Here is a 13,180-nt window from a genome sequence, read left to right as displayed (position 1 = left end):
CTCCCTGTCCATCACCAACTCCCAGAGTTTACTCAGACTCATGTCCATTGAGTCAGTGATGCCATCCAACCATCTGTGAACAATAATGAATTCAAAGGAGACTTTTTTTTTTATAGTATCTGTGCCTTATGTCATGAAAGGTGCCACCTGGATTCTGTACATTGAATGCTGGGTAACACGGCATTGCTGGACATCCATATTGGCAGCCACACTAGCACATTTGAAGATCTTCACAGCGCCAGCAGGATGTCTGTTCTCATATGACTCATTTGGAGAACACCACGTAGATAGCCACTGTGTAGAGAGTTATAATAAACCTGACCATTTAGGAGTTTAGTTACATCCTTCCATTCAGAGCTAATGAAAGTTTAATAATGGATTTTCTTTAAAAGGATTTCCAGGCTCTATCTTTCTTTTACTTGGTTTCATCATTTGACATAAGAATTAGATATGAAATTTTCTCTCAGAGATCATTCCATGATCTATAAGCTGCAAGGTTGTTTGTCACAGGCTTGTAGAGGGATGCTAATATAGAATATGGTGCTTCAGTTATTTATACATGATTAAGAGCCATGTTGTGATAGGTCTATGTAATTTCTAATTCAAGGGCTTTTTCTCTGTGTTCAGAAAAGCCCCTGGAAAATTTTTGTTCCCTCTGATATTGACTTAAGGAAGCTTCAGCTGTATCTGCTGAACAATATTTTATTTACTTAGTATCCAATAACCTCAATTATGTAGTATAAACTGAGAATCATCTGGAAGTAAATATCACGTTGAAGTCAACTAAACCAATATTTCAAAGCTCACAGCTCACTTACAGGGCACTTACCTATTTGTGACCTCACTGTGTAAGCTTCTTATTATTTCTCAGGCACCTGTGTTTGAACAAGAGAGACCCATTATACCTTTTTTTCCTGAGACTATTTAGATACATTTCTAATAATCCTGGCTTATTAAATATTGGAGTGGGTAGCTTTTCCCTTCTCCAGGAGATCTTCTCAATCCAGGGATCATACCCAGGTTCCCTGCATTGCAGGCGGATTCTTAACCAGCTGAGCCACAAGGGAAACCCTAATAATCCTGGCTATATACTGTCTAAACCATTAGAAGGTCCAGATAATTAGAAAAAGTATATGGAAATTCAGGAGAAAGCATCAATAAAGCCTGGTATATTAGGATCCATGGGGAGTGTCAGACAACAGTGAGGAAAGTAGTAAACATTAAGAATAAGCAGAAGCCCTTAAACTCTATGAGGTAACTGAGTGGTGGGGCCTGGGTTCTTTGCAACTTGATACTTTAATTGACATTCATAAATGTTGGCCAGGAGTCAAAATAGAAAAATATAAAATTATATCCAATGATTTTTTTTAAAAAGAATTACCTTTGTGACTTCTAACAGCAATTACTGAAATATTTGCAAATTTTTAAAAACTGTTCAAAATACAGAAACACATTATGCTGCAAAGGATAAACTTTAATTATCTGGTAGATTCATGTTTGAAAACATCTATTTCTTTGATGGTTTTGTTGATGAGCAGGGAACTGGCATGCTTCAACTTGTATAAACTGTCAGGGCAGTGTATTCTTCTCTTCTCAACTTAAGTAGTTGAGTTAGTCATTTGAGTTTGTGGTGGAGGCAAGGTGGTATTGAGGGACTGAGAGAGACTGACAGCAGAACAAGGAGCCCTGGTGATAGGTGAAAGACTTGCCTTGGGTTTTCTAGTGTCACTGATTTTTAGCAGTATAAGATATTGGCACATGTTGGCATTACATGAGCTTCTCAGTGTAGGTAGCATTCTTCCTATTGAACTTTGCCTTCAGTACTTAAGGAAGCAGTGTTAGTTATATAGCAACAGGGTCATGAGTATTGGAGTCAGGAAGAGCTTGAGATCTCCTTTCTCTCACTAGCCATAAGAACTTCTGTAAGCATTTCAACAATTCTTTGTCTCCCTTACCTTGTAGGTGAAATAAGAACAATAAATAGATACCTACCTTGTAAGGCTATTTTCAGAATTAAAGACAATATATGCGATATACCTAAATTAGTGTCTACTATGTTAACACACAGTAGGCACTAAAATACATGTTGATTTTGTTATTATTATGGCATTCCTGTTTTTGGCATGGTAGAATTCTGAAAATGGTTATAGCTTGAGATCTGTATTACCCCACCAAGGCATTTGAGCTGTGAACTCTTGATAGGATGACCTACTTTCATCGTACCTCAGATTTTAGATGTAACTGAAAGGTATAGAGTTTGAATATTTAAATGAGCGAATTTTATTTTAAAAAGCCTAAAGGTTTGATTTTTTTTGACAGTGATTTCTAATACGATTTCTGTCTTTGAAAGTCATTTGTGAATTCATTGCAATATTATATTTTGGCCACTTGAATTCCTAAAAAGTATGATGAGAGAATGGGCTTCAGCACTGAGGGGTGAAGGTGCCTCTAAAACATGCATGATCGGTTGGGTTGTGGAGTGCTGTCTTGTGCAGTTATGATGGAATCTCCCTTCCTTTTCTAGTAACAAATAAATGAGTGTCTTATGAACTCCTCTGCGTTCCTTTCCCTAGCTATCGTATTATCCCCTTTAATTGATGTTTTTAGATCACGTGGAACAAATAGAGACATTATCAAGTATAGATTTGGGTATTGGTGCTGTTCATAAACCAGTTACAGTTATGAGTCATGAAAGACATGCTCTTCCAAGTGAATAATCCTACCTTGAAAACCTCATACTGCACACATCTCCTTGATTCAGGAGATGGGTATATTGTGCGAATTTAAATGAAGGCCATACAACACATGAACAGGAGGGTACTCCATGTAGTGATGCTTATAGGCTTTTAAAAGTATTTGTTCTTTGTGTATTTTTTGTACATTAAAAATTATTTATTGGGCTTCCCTGGAGGCTCAGATGGTAAAGAATCTGCCCGAAATGTGAGAGATCCAGGTTTGACCCCTGGGTAGAGAGGATCCCCTGGAGAAGGGCATGGCTACCCACTCCAGTATTCTTGCCTGGAGAATTCCATGTGCAGAGGAGCCTGGTGGACTACAGTCCATGGTGTCACAAAGAGTTGGGCATGACACAGACAAATTATGTTTCATGAATCTAGAAGTCCGAGGACATAACAACAAAGCAATGTTATTTAAATAATTGAATTACACGAAGAAGATATGAAGGTGGTTTGTCAGAGACTTTCTTACACCTGCTTACCATTCTGACTTTCTGTGCTGCTCTTCTGATTGTGCTTGTCCCCTGCTCAGACTTGCCTCATTAGATTTAGCCCCAGGTAGTCCAAACAGGGGAAGCTATTCTACGAGGCCACGTCTGTAGCAGCAGCCAGCTTCCTAGTCCAGTGCAGGGCGGGTGTCAGTGACAAACCTCTTCAAGCAGCCTCCAGCGACTTCGGATCTCTGTGGACTTGTACACATGTTTGGACAAACTTGGCCTGGAGAAAAGTTTTAACAGTGCTTGACAAAGAAATGGAACATTAATTGCTGCAGCTCCTCAAGGAAGTCCTGTTGACAGCAGGCAGCATAGTCCCCTGACGGCCTCGTACAAACAGCCCCTCCCAGCCTGGATTAATGGACTGGCTTCAGCAACAAGAGGTACAACATATGCACCTAATCAAAACCCCAAACCTCAGCGTGGTTGAAGGAGGTGACAAAGGAGCCAATTTCATAACAACCACTCTTCCTTTATAGCAATGAGAGAAAATGTATATAAACATTTGAGTACCTAATTTACTGACCCATATATTTTCAACCAACTCAGAACAAACACCTCATTTAAAAAATCAATGCCATTCAAGTTTGGATTGGCTAAATCTCCCAACCAAGGGAAAGAAATGCTAACTGATCTTGAGGGCTATTTTAGATCGCATTTTGGTGAAGTAAAAAATTTACATAATTTAATATCCACAGCTTAATTAAAACATCCTATAAATATCTTCTCTCTAAATATGCTAATCCTTATGCTGTTGAAAGAATCAGTTTGTTTCTGCAATGTATTTGGCCATACACCGTTGTTCTTTAGGTTGTGTCAGCATTTTCATTAAAAAGTTGTGTTCTGTTTATAACTTGGGAGCAGAAACATCTTCTGAGCTAAAACTTAATGTCCAAAGTCTTCATCCAAAAACAGTTTTCTTAAGTACACACAGAAAGGAAGTTTTATGACTCTATGAATGCTTGAGGTCTATAGCGAGACTTATAAGCCACCAACAAAAGAATCTCATCTATTTCTGTGCATCAAGACAGCCCACAGAATCTGGGAAAGAAGCTAGGCTGTGAAGGGAACACAACCTCTTCTGACACTTGTCTGGAGAATCAGGGTACATAGGGCTATTCTTGTTTGCTCTGCTTGAAGGATACTGGAAGGATCATGGACTCTGGCACCTGCTGTAACTGGATAGAGTCCTGCCTTTACTGTTTACTTGATTTGGGAAATTCCTTCTGAGCCATGTGTGTGGATTGAATGAAATGACACACAGAACTCCTGCATACCCTTCAATTTCTTCTCTTATGATTTGTGATGTTTTCCAAAACCACTGACTTGCTTTTGCTCCATTGTTTGTTTTTGTTGTTCAGTTGCTAAGTCTTGTCTGACTCTGAGACCCCATGGACCACAGCATTATAAGAAGACGGGCTTCCCTGTCCTTCACTGTCTCCCAGATTTTGCTCAAACTCATGCCATTGTGTCGATGATGCCATCCAACCATCTCATCCTCTGCTGCCCCCTTCTCCTTTTGCCTTCAATCTTTCCCAGTATTAGAGTCTTTTCCAGTGAAACTGCTCTTTGCATCAGGTGGCCAAAGTATTGGAACTTCAGCTTCAGCATCAGTCCTTCTAATGAACAGGTCACTGCTAAAGAGTGTAAGGACATGTCACACAATTATAGAGTAGGTAGAAAATCACCTGTTTCTTCCCCGCCAGTCCCTAGTTAGGGGACTTCTTTTGCTTTCTGTAGTCTTACACTATGTAGACAGGAGCACACACTGCCCATCAAGTCAACATGAGCAGGCATTCTTGTCAAGGAAAGCCCTTGGCAACAGAAATGTGGCCTTTTGTAGATAAAGTGAAATGTTCTCTTTACAACTGTCTATTTAAAGAAAAAACAGTTGAAAGTAAGGAAAATTTTAAATTTTCTGTTGTCAGAAGAACTGTTCTCTTGACAGGAGCTAGTTCTTTATCTAAACATGTGTTATTTAAACAAGCCTCAGTCTTCTGTACCACATCTCCATTATTTTTTAGGCTCATCAAAACCTATTTATCCATCTGCCTTTCCTTCCTTCATTAATTCTATAAATATTTACAGAGTGCCTACTATGTCCCAGATACTGTACTGCTGCTGCTGCTGCTGCTAAGTCACTTCAGTCGTGTCCGACTCTGTGTGACCCCATAGACGGCAGCCCACCAGGCTCCCCCGTCCCTGGGATTCTCCAGGCAAGAACACTGGAGTGGGTTGCCATTTCCTTCTCCAATGTGTGAAAGTGAAAAGTGAAAGTGAAGTTGCTTAGTCGTGTCCGACCCCCAGCGACCCCATGGACTGCAGCCCACCATGCCCCTCCATCCATGGGACTTTCCAGGCAAGAGTACTGGAGTGGCTTGCCATTGCCTTCTCCAAGATACTGTACTAAGTCCTGTAAATTCATAGTGTGAGGAAACATACACAGTCCCTGACCTCGAGGAGGAAGCAGCATTAAATTAAAGAATCTTATAAATGAAGATAAAGTGATTTGGGTGAGTGCTGCAGAGGAGATGTACATGGTGCACTGGGAATGCTTTCGAGGACATCCTTATGTAGAGAGGGAGGTCAAAGAAGCATTCCCTAAGGAGATGCTAATGTTCAGCTGCTAAGTCCGGTTTGACTCTTTGTGACCCCATGGACTGCAACACACCAGGCTTCCCTGTTCTCCACTACCTCCTGCAGTTTGCTCAAGTTCATGTCCATTGAGTTGGTGATGCCATCTAACCATCCAAGGGGATGCTAATTAAGCTTAAGTTTTAAAAGTAGGATCAAAATTGAGGAAGGAAGAAGAAGAGATTTATTTGGGAAAAGGGAAGCGTATATACAAGGATCCTGTCTCAGAAGAGAAAGGAGCTGTATAACCAGGAGGGCTGGAGGGAGAGAATACAGGGGCAGCTTGGTAAGAGGAAATTGGAAAAGAAGACACAAACCATCTAATATTAAGGATTTCATTGAATTATTTTAAGTAGATTGGAGAGAGGGGAGTGAAACAGGTAACATGGTCATATTTGAATTTTGAAATCAGCACTCTCAATTTTATGTGAACAGATAGGATGATGGGAAAAAAGTTGCTGGTTAAAAACAAAACAGAAAACTACCTATGAAGCTTTTATGGGAGTCCAGGCGAATGATAGTGGTAGCTTGAATTAGGGTGGTGGTGGAGATGGAGAAACAATGAACAGATATGAGATTTTTAGGTATAAACATTGCAGGACATAAATATGAATTGCTTATAGGAGTGATAAGAAAGAAAGTCAAAGTTGACTCCCAATTACCTGTGTTATGTGAAAGAGTGGGTAGAAGTATCATTTACTGAATTTGAGAGCTCTACAAAATCTTCATTTCTGTAGGAGGATCAAAATATTCTGGATAACTTGTGTGAAGACTTTCATTTTATTCATTTATTTAATGAAGTACAGTTGATTTATAATATATTCATTTCAGGTGTACAACATAGGGATTCAACGTTTTTATGGATTATACTCCATTTAATGGTATTATAAAATAATGACTATTTCCCTGTGCAGTATAATACATACTTATAGCTTATACACTTAATACATACTAGTTTATACCTCTTAATTTCCTACCCCTATCTTGCTCCTTGTCCATGTTTTCCCCCCACTGGTAGCCACTAGTTTGTTCTCTAAATCCAGAGTCTGTTTCTGTTTTGTTATTCTTTTGTTTGCTTTATTTTTCAGATTTCACATACAAGGGATTAAATATTTGACTTGTCTGACTTATTTCAGTAAGCATAACGCATAACACCCTCTAGATTCATTCATGTTGATGCAAATGGCAGGATTTCATTCTTTTTAATGGTTCAGTAATTCATTGGAAGGACTGATGCTAAAGCTGAAACTCCAATACTTTGGCCACCTCATGCAAAGAGTTGACTCACTGGAAAAGACTCTGATGCTGGGAAAGGTTGGGGGCGGGAGGAGAAGGGGACGACAGAGAATGAGATGGCTGGATGGCATCACTGACTCGATGGACATGAGTTTGGGTGAACTCCGGGAGTCGGTGATGGACAGGGAGGCCTGGCGTGCTGTGATTTATGGGGTTGCAAAGAGGCAGACATGACTGAGTGACTGAACTGAACTGAACTGAACATTGTTATATGCACACACACCCGTAATCACACATACCACATGTCCTTCATCCATTCATCTGTTGATGGACACGCAGGTTGCTTCCTTATCTTGGTTTCTGTAAATAGTGCTGTTAACTTTGGGGTACATGTATCTTTTTGAATTAGTGTTTTCATTTTTTCTGGATATATAGCCAGGGGTGGAATTGCTAGATCATATGATAGTTCTGTTTTCATTTCTTTTAAGGAACTTCTCTACTGTTTTCCAAGATAGTTACATCAATTTACATTCCTACCAACATTGTACACGGAGAAGGCGATGGCACCCCACTCCAGTGCTCTTGCCTGGAAAATCCCATGGATGGAGGAGCCTATTGGGCTGCAGTCTCTGGGTCGCGAAGAGTCAGACACGACTGAGCGACTTCACTTTCACTTTTCACTTTCATGCATTGGAGAAGGAAATGGCAACCCATTCCAGTGTTCTTGCCTGGAGAATCCCAGGGACGGGGAGCCTGGTGGGCTGCCGTCTATGGGGTCTCACAGAGTCAGACACGACTGAAGAGACTTAGCAGCAGCAACAACATTGTACAAGGCTTCTCCACAGTGTCTCCAACATTTGTTATTTGTAGACTTTTTGATGATAGCCATTCTGACGTGTCTGAGATGTTTTTTAATTGTGGTTTTGATTTATTTGCATTTCTCTGATAATTAGTGACATTGAATATCTTTCTTTCCCATGCCTGTTAGTCATCTTTATGTATTCTTTGAAAAAGTATCTATTCTTGTCTTCTGCCCATTTTTTGAATGGGTCGTTTGTTTTTGATATTGAACTGTTATGAGCTCTTTACATATTTTGGATATTAACCCCTTGTTGGTCATATCATTTACAAATATTTTGTCCCATTCAGTAGGTTGTTTTTTTTATTTTGTTGATGATAATCCTTGGCTGCAAAAGCTTTTAAATTTAAATAAGTCTCATTTGTTTATTTTTGCTTTTATTTCTTTTGCCTTAAGAAACAGATCCAGAAATATACTGCTGCAATTTATGTCACAGAATGTTCTGCTGATGCTCTTTTCTAGGAGTTTCATGCTTTCAGGTCTTTTAGGGTTTAATCATTTTGAGATTTTTCTTTTTACTGTGATGTGAGAAAATGTTCTAATTTAATTCTTTTACATGTACCTGTCCAATTTTTACAGCACTACTTACTGAAGAGATTATGTTTCTCCATTGTATATTCTTGCTTTCTTTGCTGTAGATTAATTGACCATAGGTACGTGGATTTATTTCTGGGCTCTCTGTTCTATTCCATTCATCTAAGTGTCTGTTTTTGTGCCAGTACCGTAATCTGTGTGTGTTTATTTTTTAACATATCTTTCATCTTTTTGCTTAAATTTATCCCTAACTCTTTTATTCTTTTTGATGCTGTTGTAAATGGGTTAGTTTATTTATTTATTCTTGATGATTTGTTTTTAGTATATAGAAACACAACTGACTTTTTGTTTGTTGACTTTGTAAACTATAACTGTACTGAATTGTTCATTACTTTTAACTTTTTTTTGGTGGAGTTTTTAGTTTTTAAAAATTTTTATTGAAATATAATTGATTTACAAGTGTTAGTTTCAAGTGTAAAGTGATTCAGTTATACCTGAAGTGAAGTGAAGTGAAAACCACTCAGTCATGTCTGACCCTTTGCGACCCCATGACTATACAGTACATGGAATTCTCCAGGCCAGAATATTGGCATGGGTAGCCTTTCCCTTCTCCAGGGGATCTTCCCAACCCAGGCATCAAACCCAGGTCTCCTGCGTTGCAGGTGGATTCTTTACCAGCTAGAATACTGGAGTGGGTAGCCTATCCCTTCTCCAGCAGATCTTCCTGACCCAGGAATCCAACTGGGGTCTCCTGCATTCATATGCAGCACAGGAAGCTATACTCAATATCTTTTAAAACCTATAGTGGAAGAGAATGTAAAAAAAGCATATGTATATAAAGATAGATGTGTCCATGGGGATTCTGCAGGAAAGAATACTGGAGTGGGTGCCATTCCCTTCTCTAAGGTGGGTTCCTTACCAACTGAGCTATCAGGGATCTATCTATCTGTATGTATATACATTTCTTTCTTTTTTACATTCCTTTACATTGTGCTTATCCGGACTTCCCTGATAGGGCTGGTAAAGAATCCATCTGCAATGCAGCAGACACCAGTTCGATTCCTGGGTTGGGAAGATCCCCTGGAGAAGGCAATGGTGACCCACTCCAGTATTCTTGGGCTTCCCTGGTGGTTCAGATGGTAAAGAATCCACCTGCAGTATTGGAGACTTGGGTTTGATCCATGGGTTGGGAAGATCACCTGAAGAAGGGAATGGCAACCCACTCCAGTATTCTTGCCTGCAGAATCCCCATGGACACATCTATCTTTATATACATATGCTTTTTTTACTTTCTCTTCCACTATAGGTTTTAAAAGATATTGAGTATAGCTTCCTGTGCTGTATATAAAATATATATTTGTATATAAAATATACATTTTATATATACTTTAAAATATATATTTAAAATTACATATGTGTGTATTTTAATCCCAAACTCTTAATTTGTCCTTCTTTCTCTCTCTTCTTCGGTAACCATAAATTTGTTTTCTATTCTTTGAGTCTTTTTTTTGTAAATAAGTCCATTTGTATTCCTTTCCTTTTTTAGATTCCACATATAAGCAATATCATATAATATTTGTCTTTCTCTGGTTTACTTCATTTAGTGTGATAAGCTTTAGGTTCATACATGTCACTGCAAATGCCATTGTTTCATTCTTTTTTGGCAGAATAATATTCCATTGTACATGTATACCACATCTTCTTAATCCGTCCATCTGTTGATGGATATTTAGGCTGCTTCCACATCTTGACTATTGTAAATAGTGCTTCTATGAACATTGGGAGTGCAGGCATCTTTTCAGATTATGTTTTTCTCTGGATATATGCCAAGGAGTCATTTCATAGGATTGTATGGCAACTGTTTTTATTTTTTTAAGGAATTTCCATGTTATTCCCCATAGCGACTGTATTAGCTTATGTTCCCACCAAGAGGTAGTCAGGTCCCCTTTTCTCTACCTCCTTTCCAGCATTTATTATTTGTTGACTGTTTGATGACAGCCATTCTGGCTGAGGTGAGGTGATACCTCATTGTAGTTTTGATTTGCATTTCTCTGGTCATTAGCAATGTTGAGCATATTTTCATGTGTCTATTAGCCACCTGTATGTCTTCTTTGCTAAAGCTGAAACTCCAATGCTTTGGCCACCTCATGCGAAGAGTTGACTCACTGGAAAAGCCTCTGATGCTGGGAGGGATTGGGGGCAGGAGGAGAATGGGATGACAGAGAATGAGATGGCTGGATGGCATCACTGACTCAATGGACATGAGTTTGAGTGAACTCCGGGAGTTGGTGATGGACAGGGAGGCCTGGCGTGCTGTGATTCATGGGGTCACAAAGAGTCGGACACAACTGAGCGACTGAACTGACTGAACTGATGTCTTCTTTGGAGGAATATCTTTTTAGATCTCCTGCCCATTTTTTTTGTTTGTTTTTTTTAATTGAGCTGCATGAACTGTTTGTATATTTGGAGATTAATCCCTTGTCAGTTTCATTGTCTGCAAATATTTTCTTGTATTCTGTATACTGTCTTTTTGTTTTGTTCATGATTTTGTTTGCTGTGCAAAATCTTTTCAGTTTAAATAGAGTTTAGTATATTATTCAACAAGGAGGTCACTGATAGAGTAGTTTCGATAAAGTAGTTGGTGTTGAAGAAGTTTTGGAAACATAGGATGTTTACAATATATGCTTTAGGCTAATAAAATCTTGTGCTTCATTGAAAAATGCTGATGGAAAGTATTATTAGAGTGAGAGTTAAATATGTAAGAGAGAAAGCCTAATCACTATAAATGTTTCGAGAATCTGGAGATGGATGAGATCCATAGACAGTGTGCCACGGTTGATCTCTAATATATAAGTGCATATGCTTACATATAATGTACTCAGTTATTACTATGTGTACATGTTTATGGTGGGAAATTGAGAAAATTTCAGTTTGATGGCTTCTGTTTCCTCTGTGAAATAGAAAGTAAGGAGTCAGTTTGTTTGCTGAGAGTGAGAAGAGAGATGGAGAGAAGAGTATCAAATGTTGAAACTATCACTACAGAGAATGGGAGGATGACTAACCAGAGAGAGGAAGTGAGACTGCCTAGAGTTCCTTCAGTTCATTTCAGTTCAGTTCAGTCGCTTAGTTGTGTCCGACTCTTCGCGACCCCATGAATCACAGCACGCCAGGCCTCCCTGTCCATCACCAACTCCCGGAGTTCACCCAAACTCATGTCCATCGAGTCGGTGATGCCATCCAGCGATCTCATTCTCTGTCGTCCCCGTCTCCTCCCGCCCCCAATCCCTCCCAGCATCAGAGTCTTTTCTAGTGAGTCAACTCTTTGCATGAGGTGGCCAAAGTATTGGAGTTTCAGCTTTAGCATTAGTCCTTCCAATGAACACCCAGGATTCATCTCCTTTAGAATGGACTGGCTGGATCTCCTTGCAGTCCAAGGGGCTCTCAAGAGTCTTCTCCAGCACCACAGTTCAAAAGCATCAAGTTTACTCCTCTAAGGAAAGTGCTTTCTGACCAAACGCACTCCACACGGTGGTCACTGTTTTGAATTCACAGCTCTTATACTACAGAGGCAGCCTTGATCACATCATACCAACTGACTTGTCACATATTGGATGATTCTCTGGCTCTTTCTTACATGCATGTCTAATCTCTGCAACAGAAGAGGGCAACTCAACGGCACAAAACATGGCTCCTCGATACCTAATAGAATACTGGGCCTGTAATAAGGATTATTAGAGCTTTTAAATCTAAAGGGGATTATTAAGTATGTGTCAAATATTGAACTGTGGTGCTGGAGAAGACTTTTGAGAGTCCCTTGGACTGCAAGGAGATCCAACCGGTCCATTCTAGAGGAGATCAATCCTGGGTGTTCATTGGAAGGACTGATGCTGAAGCTGAAACTCCAATACTTTGGCCACCTCATGCGATGAGTTGACTCACTGGAAAAGACTCTGATGCTGGGAGGGATTGGGGTCGGGAGGAGATGGGGACGACAGAGAATGAGATGATTGGATGGCATCACCAACTCGATGGACATGAGTTTGAGTGAACTCTGGGAGTTGGTGATGGACAGGGAGGCCTGGTGTGCTGTGATTCATGGGGTCACAAAGAGTCGGACACGACTGAGCGACTGAACTGAACTGATACTGTGACCTCAGAGCAAAGATATGAGTCCTTGTTTTATGTATGGTTAAATGTAATAGAATACAGAGATGATCATCCCCACCTTTTTCAGTGAAAACATGAGTTTTTTTTATCCTTGAAGACTTGGCCTATGAATTGTCATTTTGAAGCCTCTCCCAACCTTCAAGTATTGCCGTTGATTCCCACCAGAGTTATTATAGCATTTTTCACACTGAAGAACATTTCAATGTTCATATCATTCTCTTCCCCATTGGTCTGATTACTTGTACAAAGTAGCTTTCAATCCCCAAAGACTTGCCTAGGGCCTAGTATATATAAGATGCTCATTAGAAGTTCTTGAAATTGAAATGCATGGAATTCAAAAGAGGAACACAACAGAAATCAATATTGATTCTCATGATTAGCTTCAATTCCAGGAAGACATGTTTCTCTCTCAGTTCTCTCTCTTACCGTTTACCAAGTTGCTTAAACCAAGAACTGAGAATTTCCTTTAATTCTTCCGTTTTTCTCACCTTCTACATTCAATCCATCATCATTCTAGTCAA

This window comes from Moschus berezovskii, chromosome 25, assembly GCF_049115385.1.
Source record: "Moschus berezovskii isolate FMDL1 chromosome 25, NW_MosBer_1.0, whole genome shotgun sequence".
NCBI lineage: Eukaryota > Metazoa > Chordata > Mammalia > Artiodactyla > Moschidae > Moschus > Moschus berezovskii.
Note: the sequence above shows the minus strand (reverse complement) of the source record.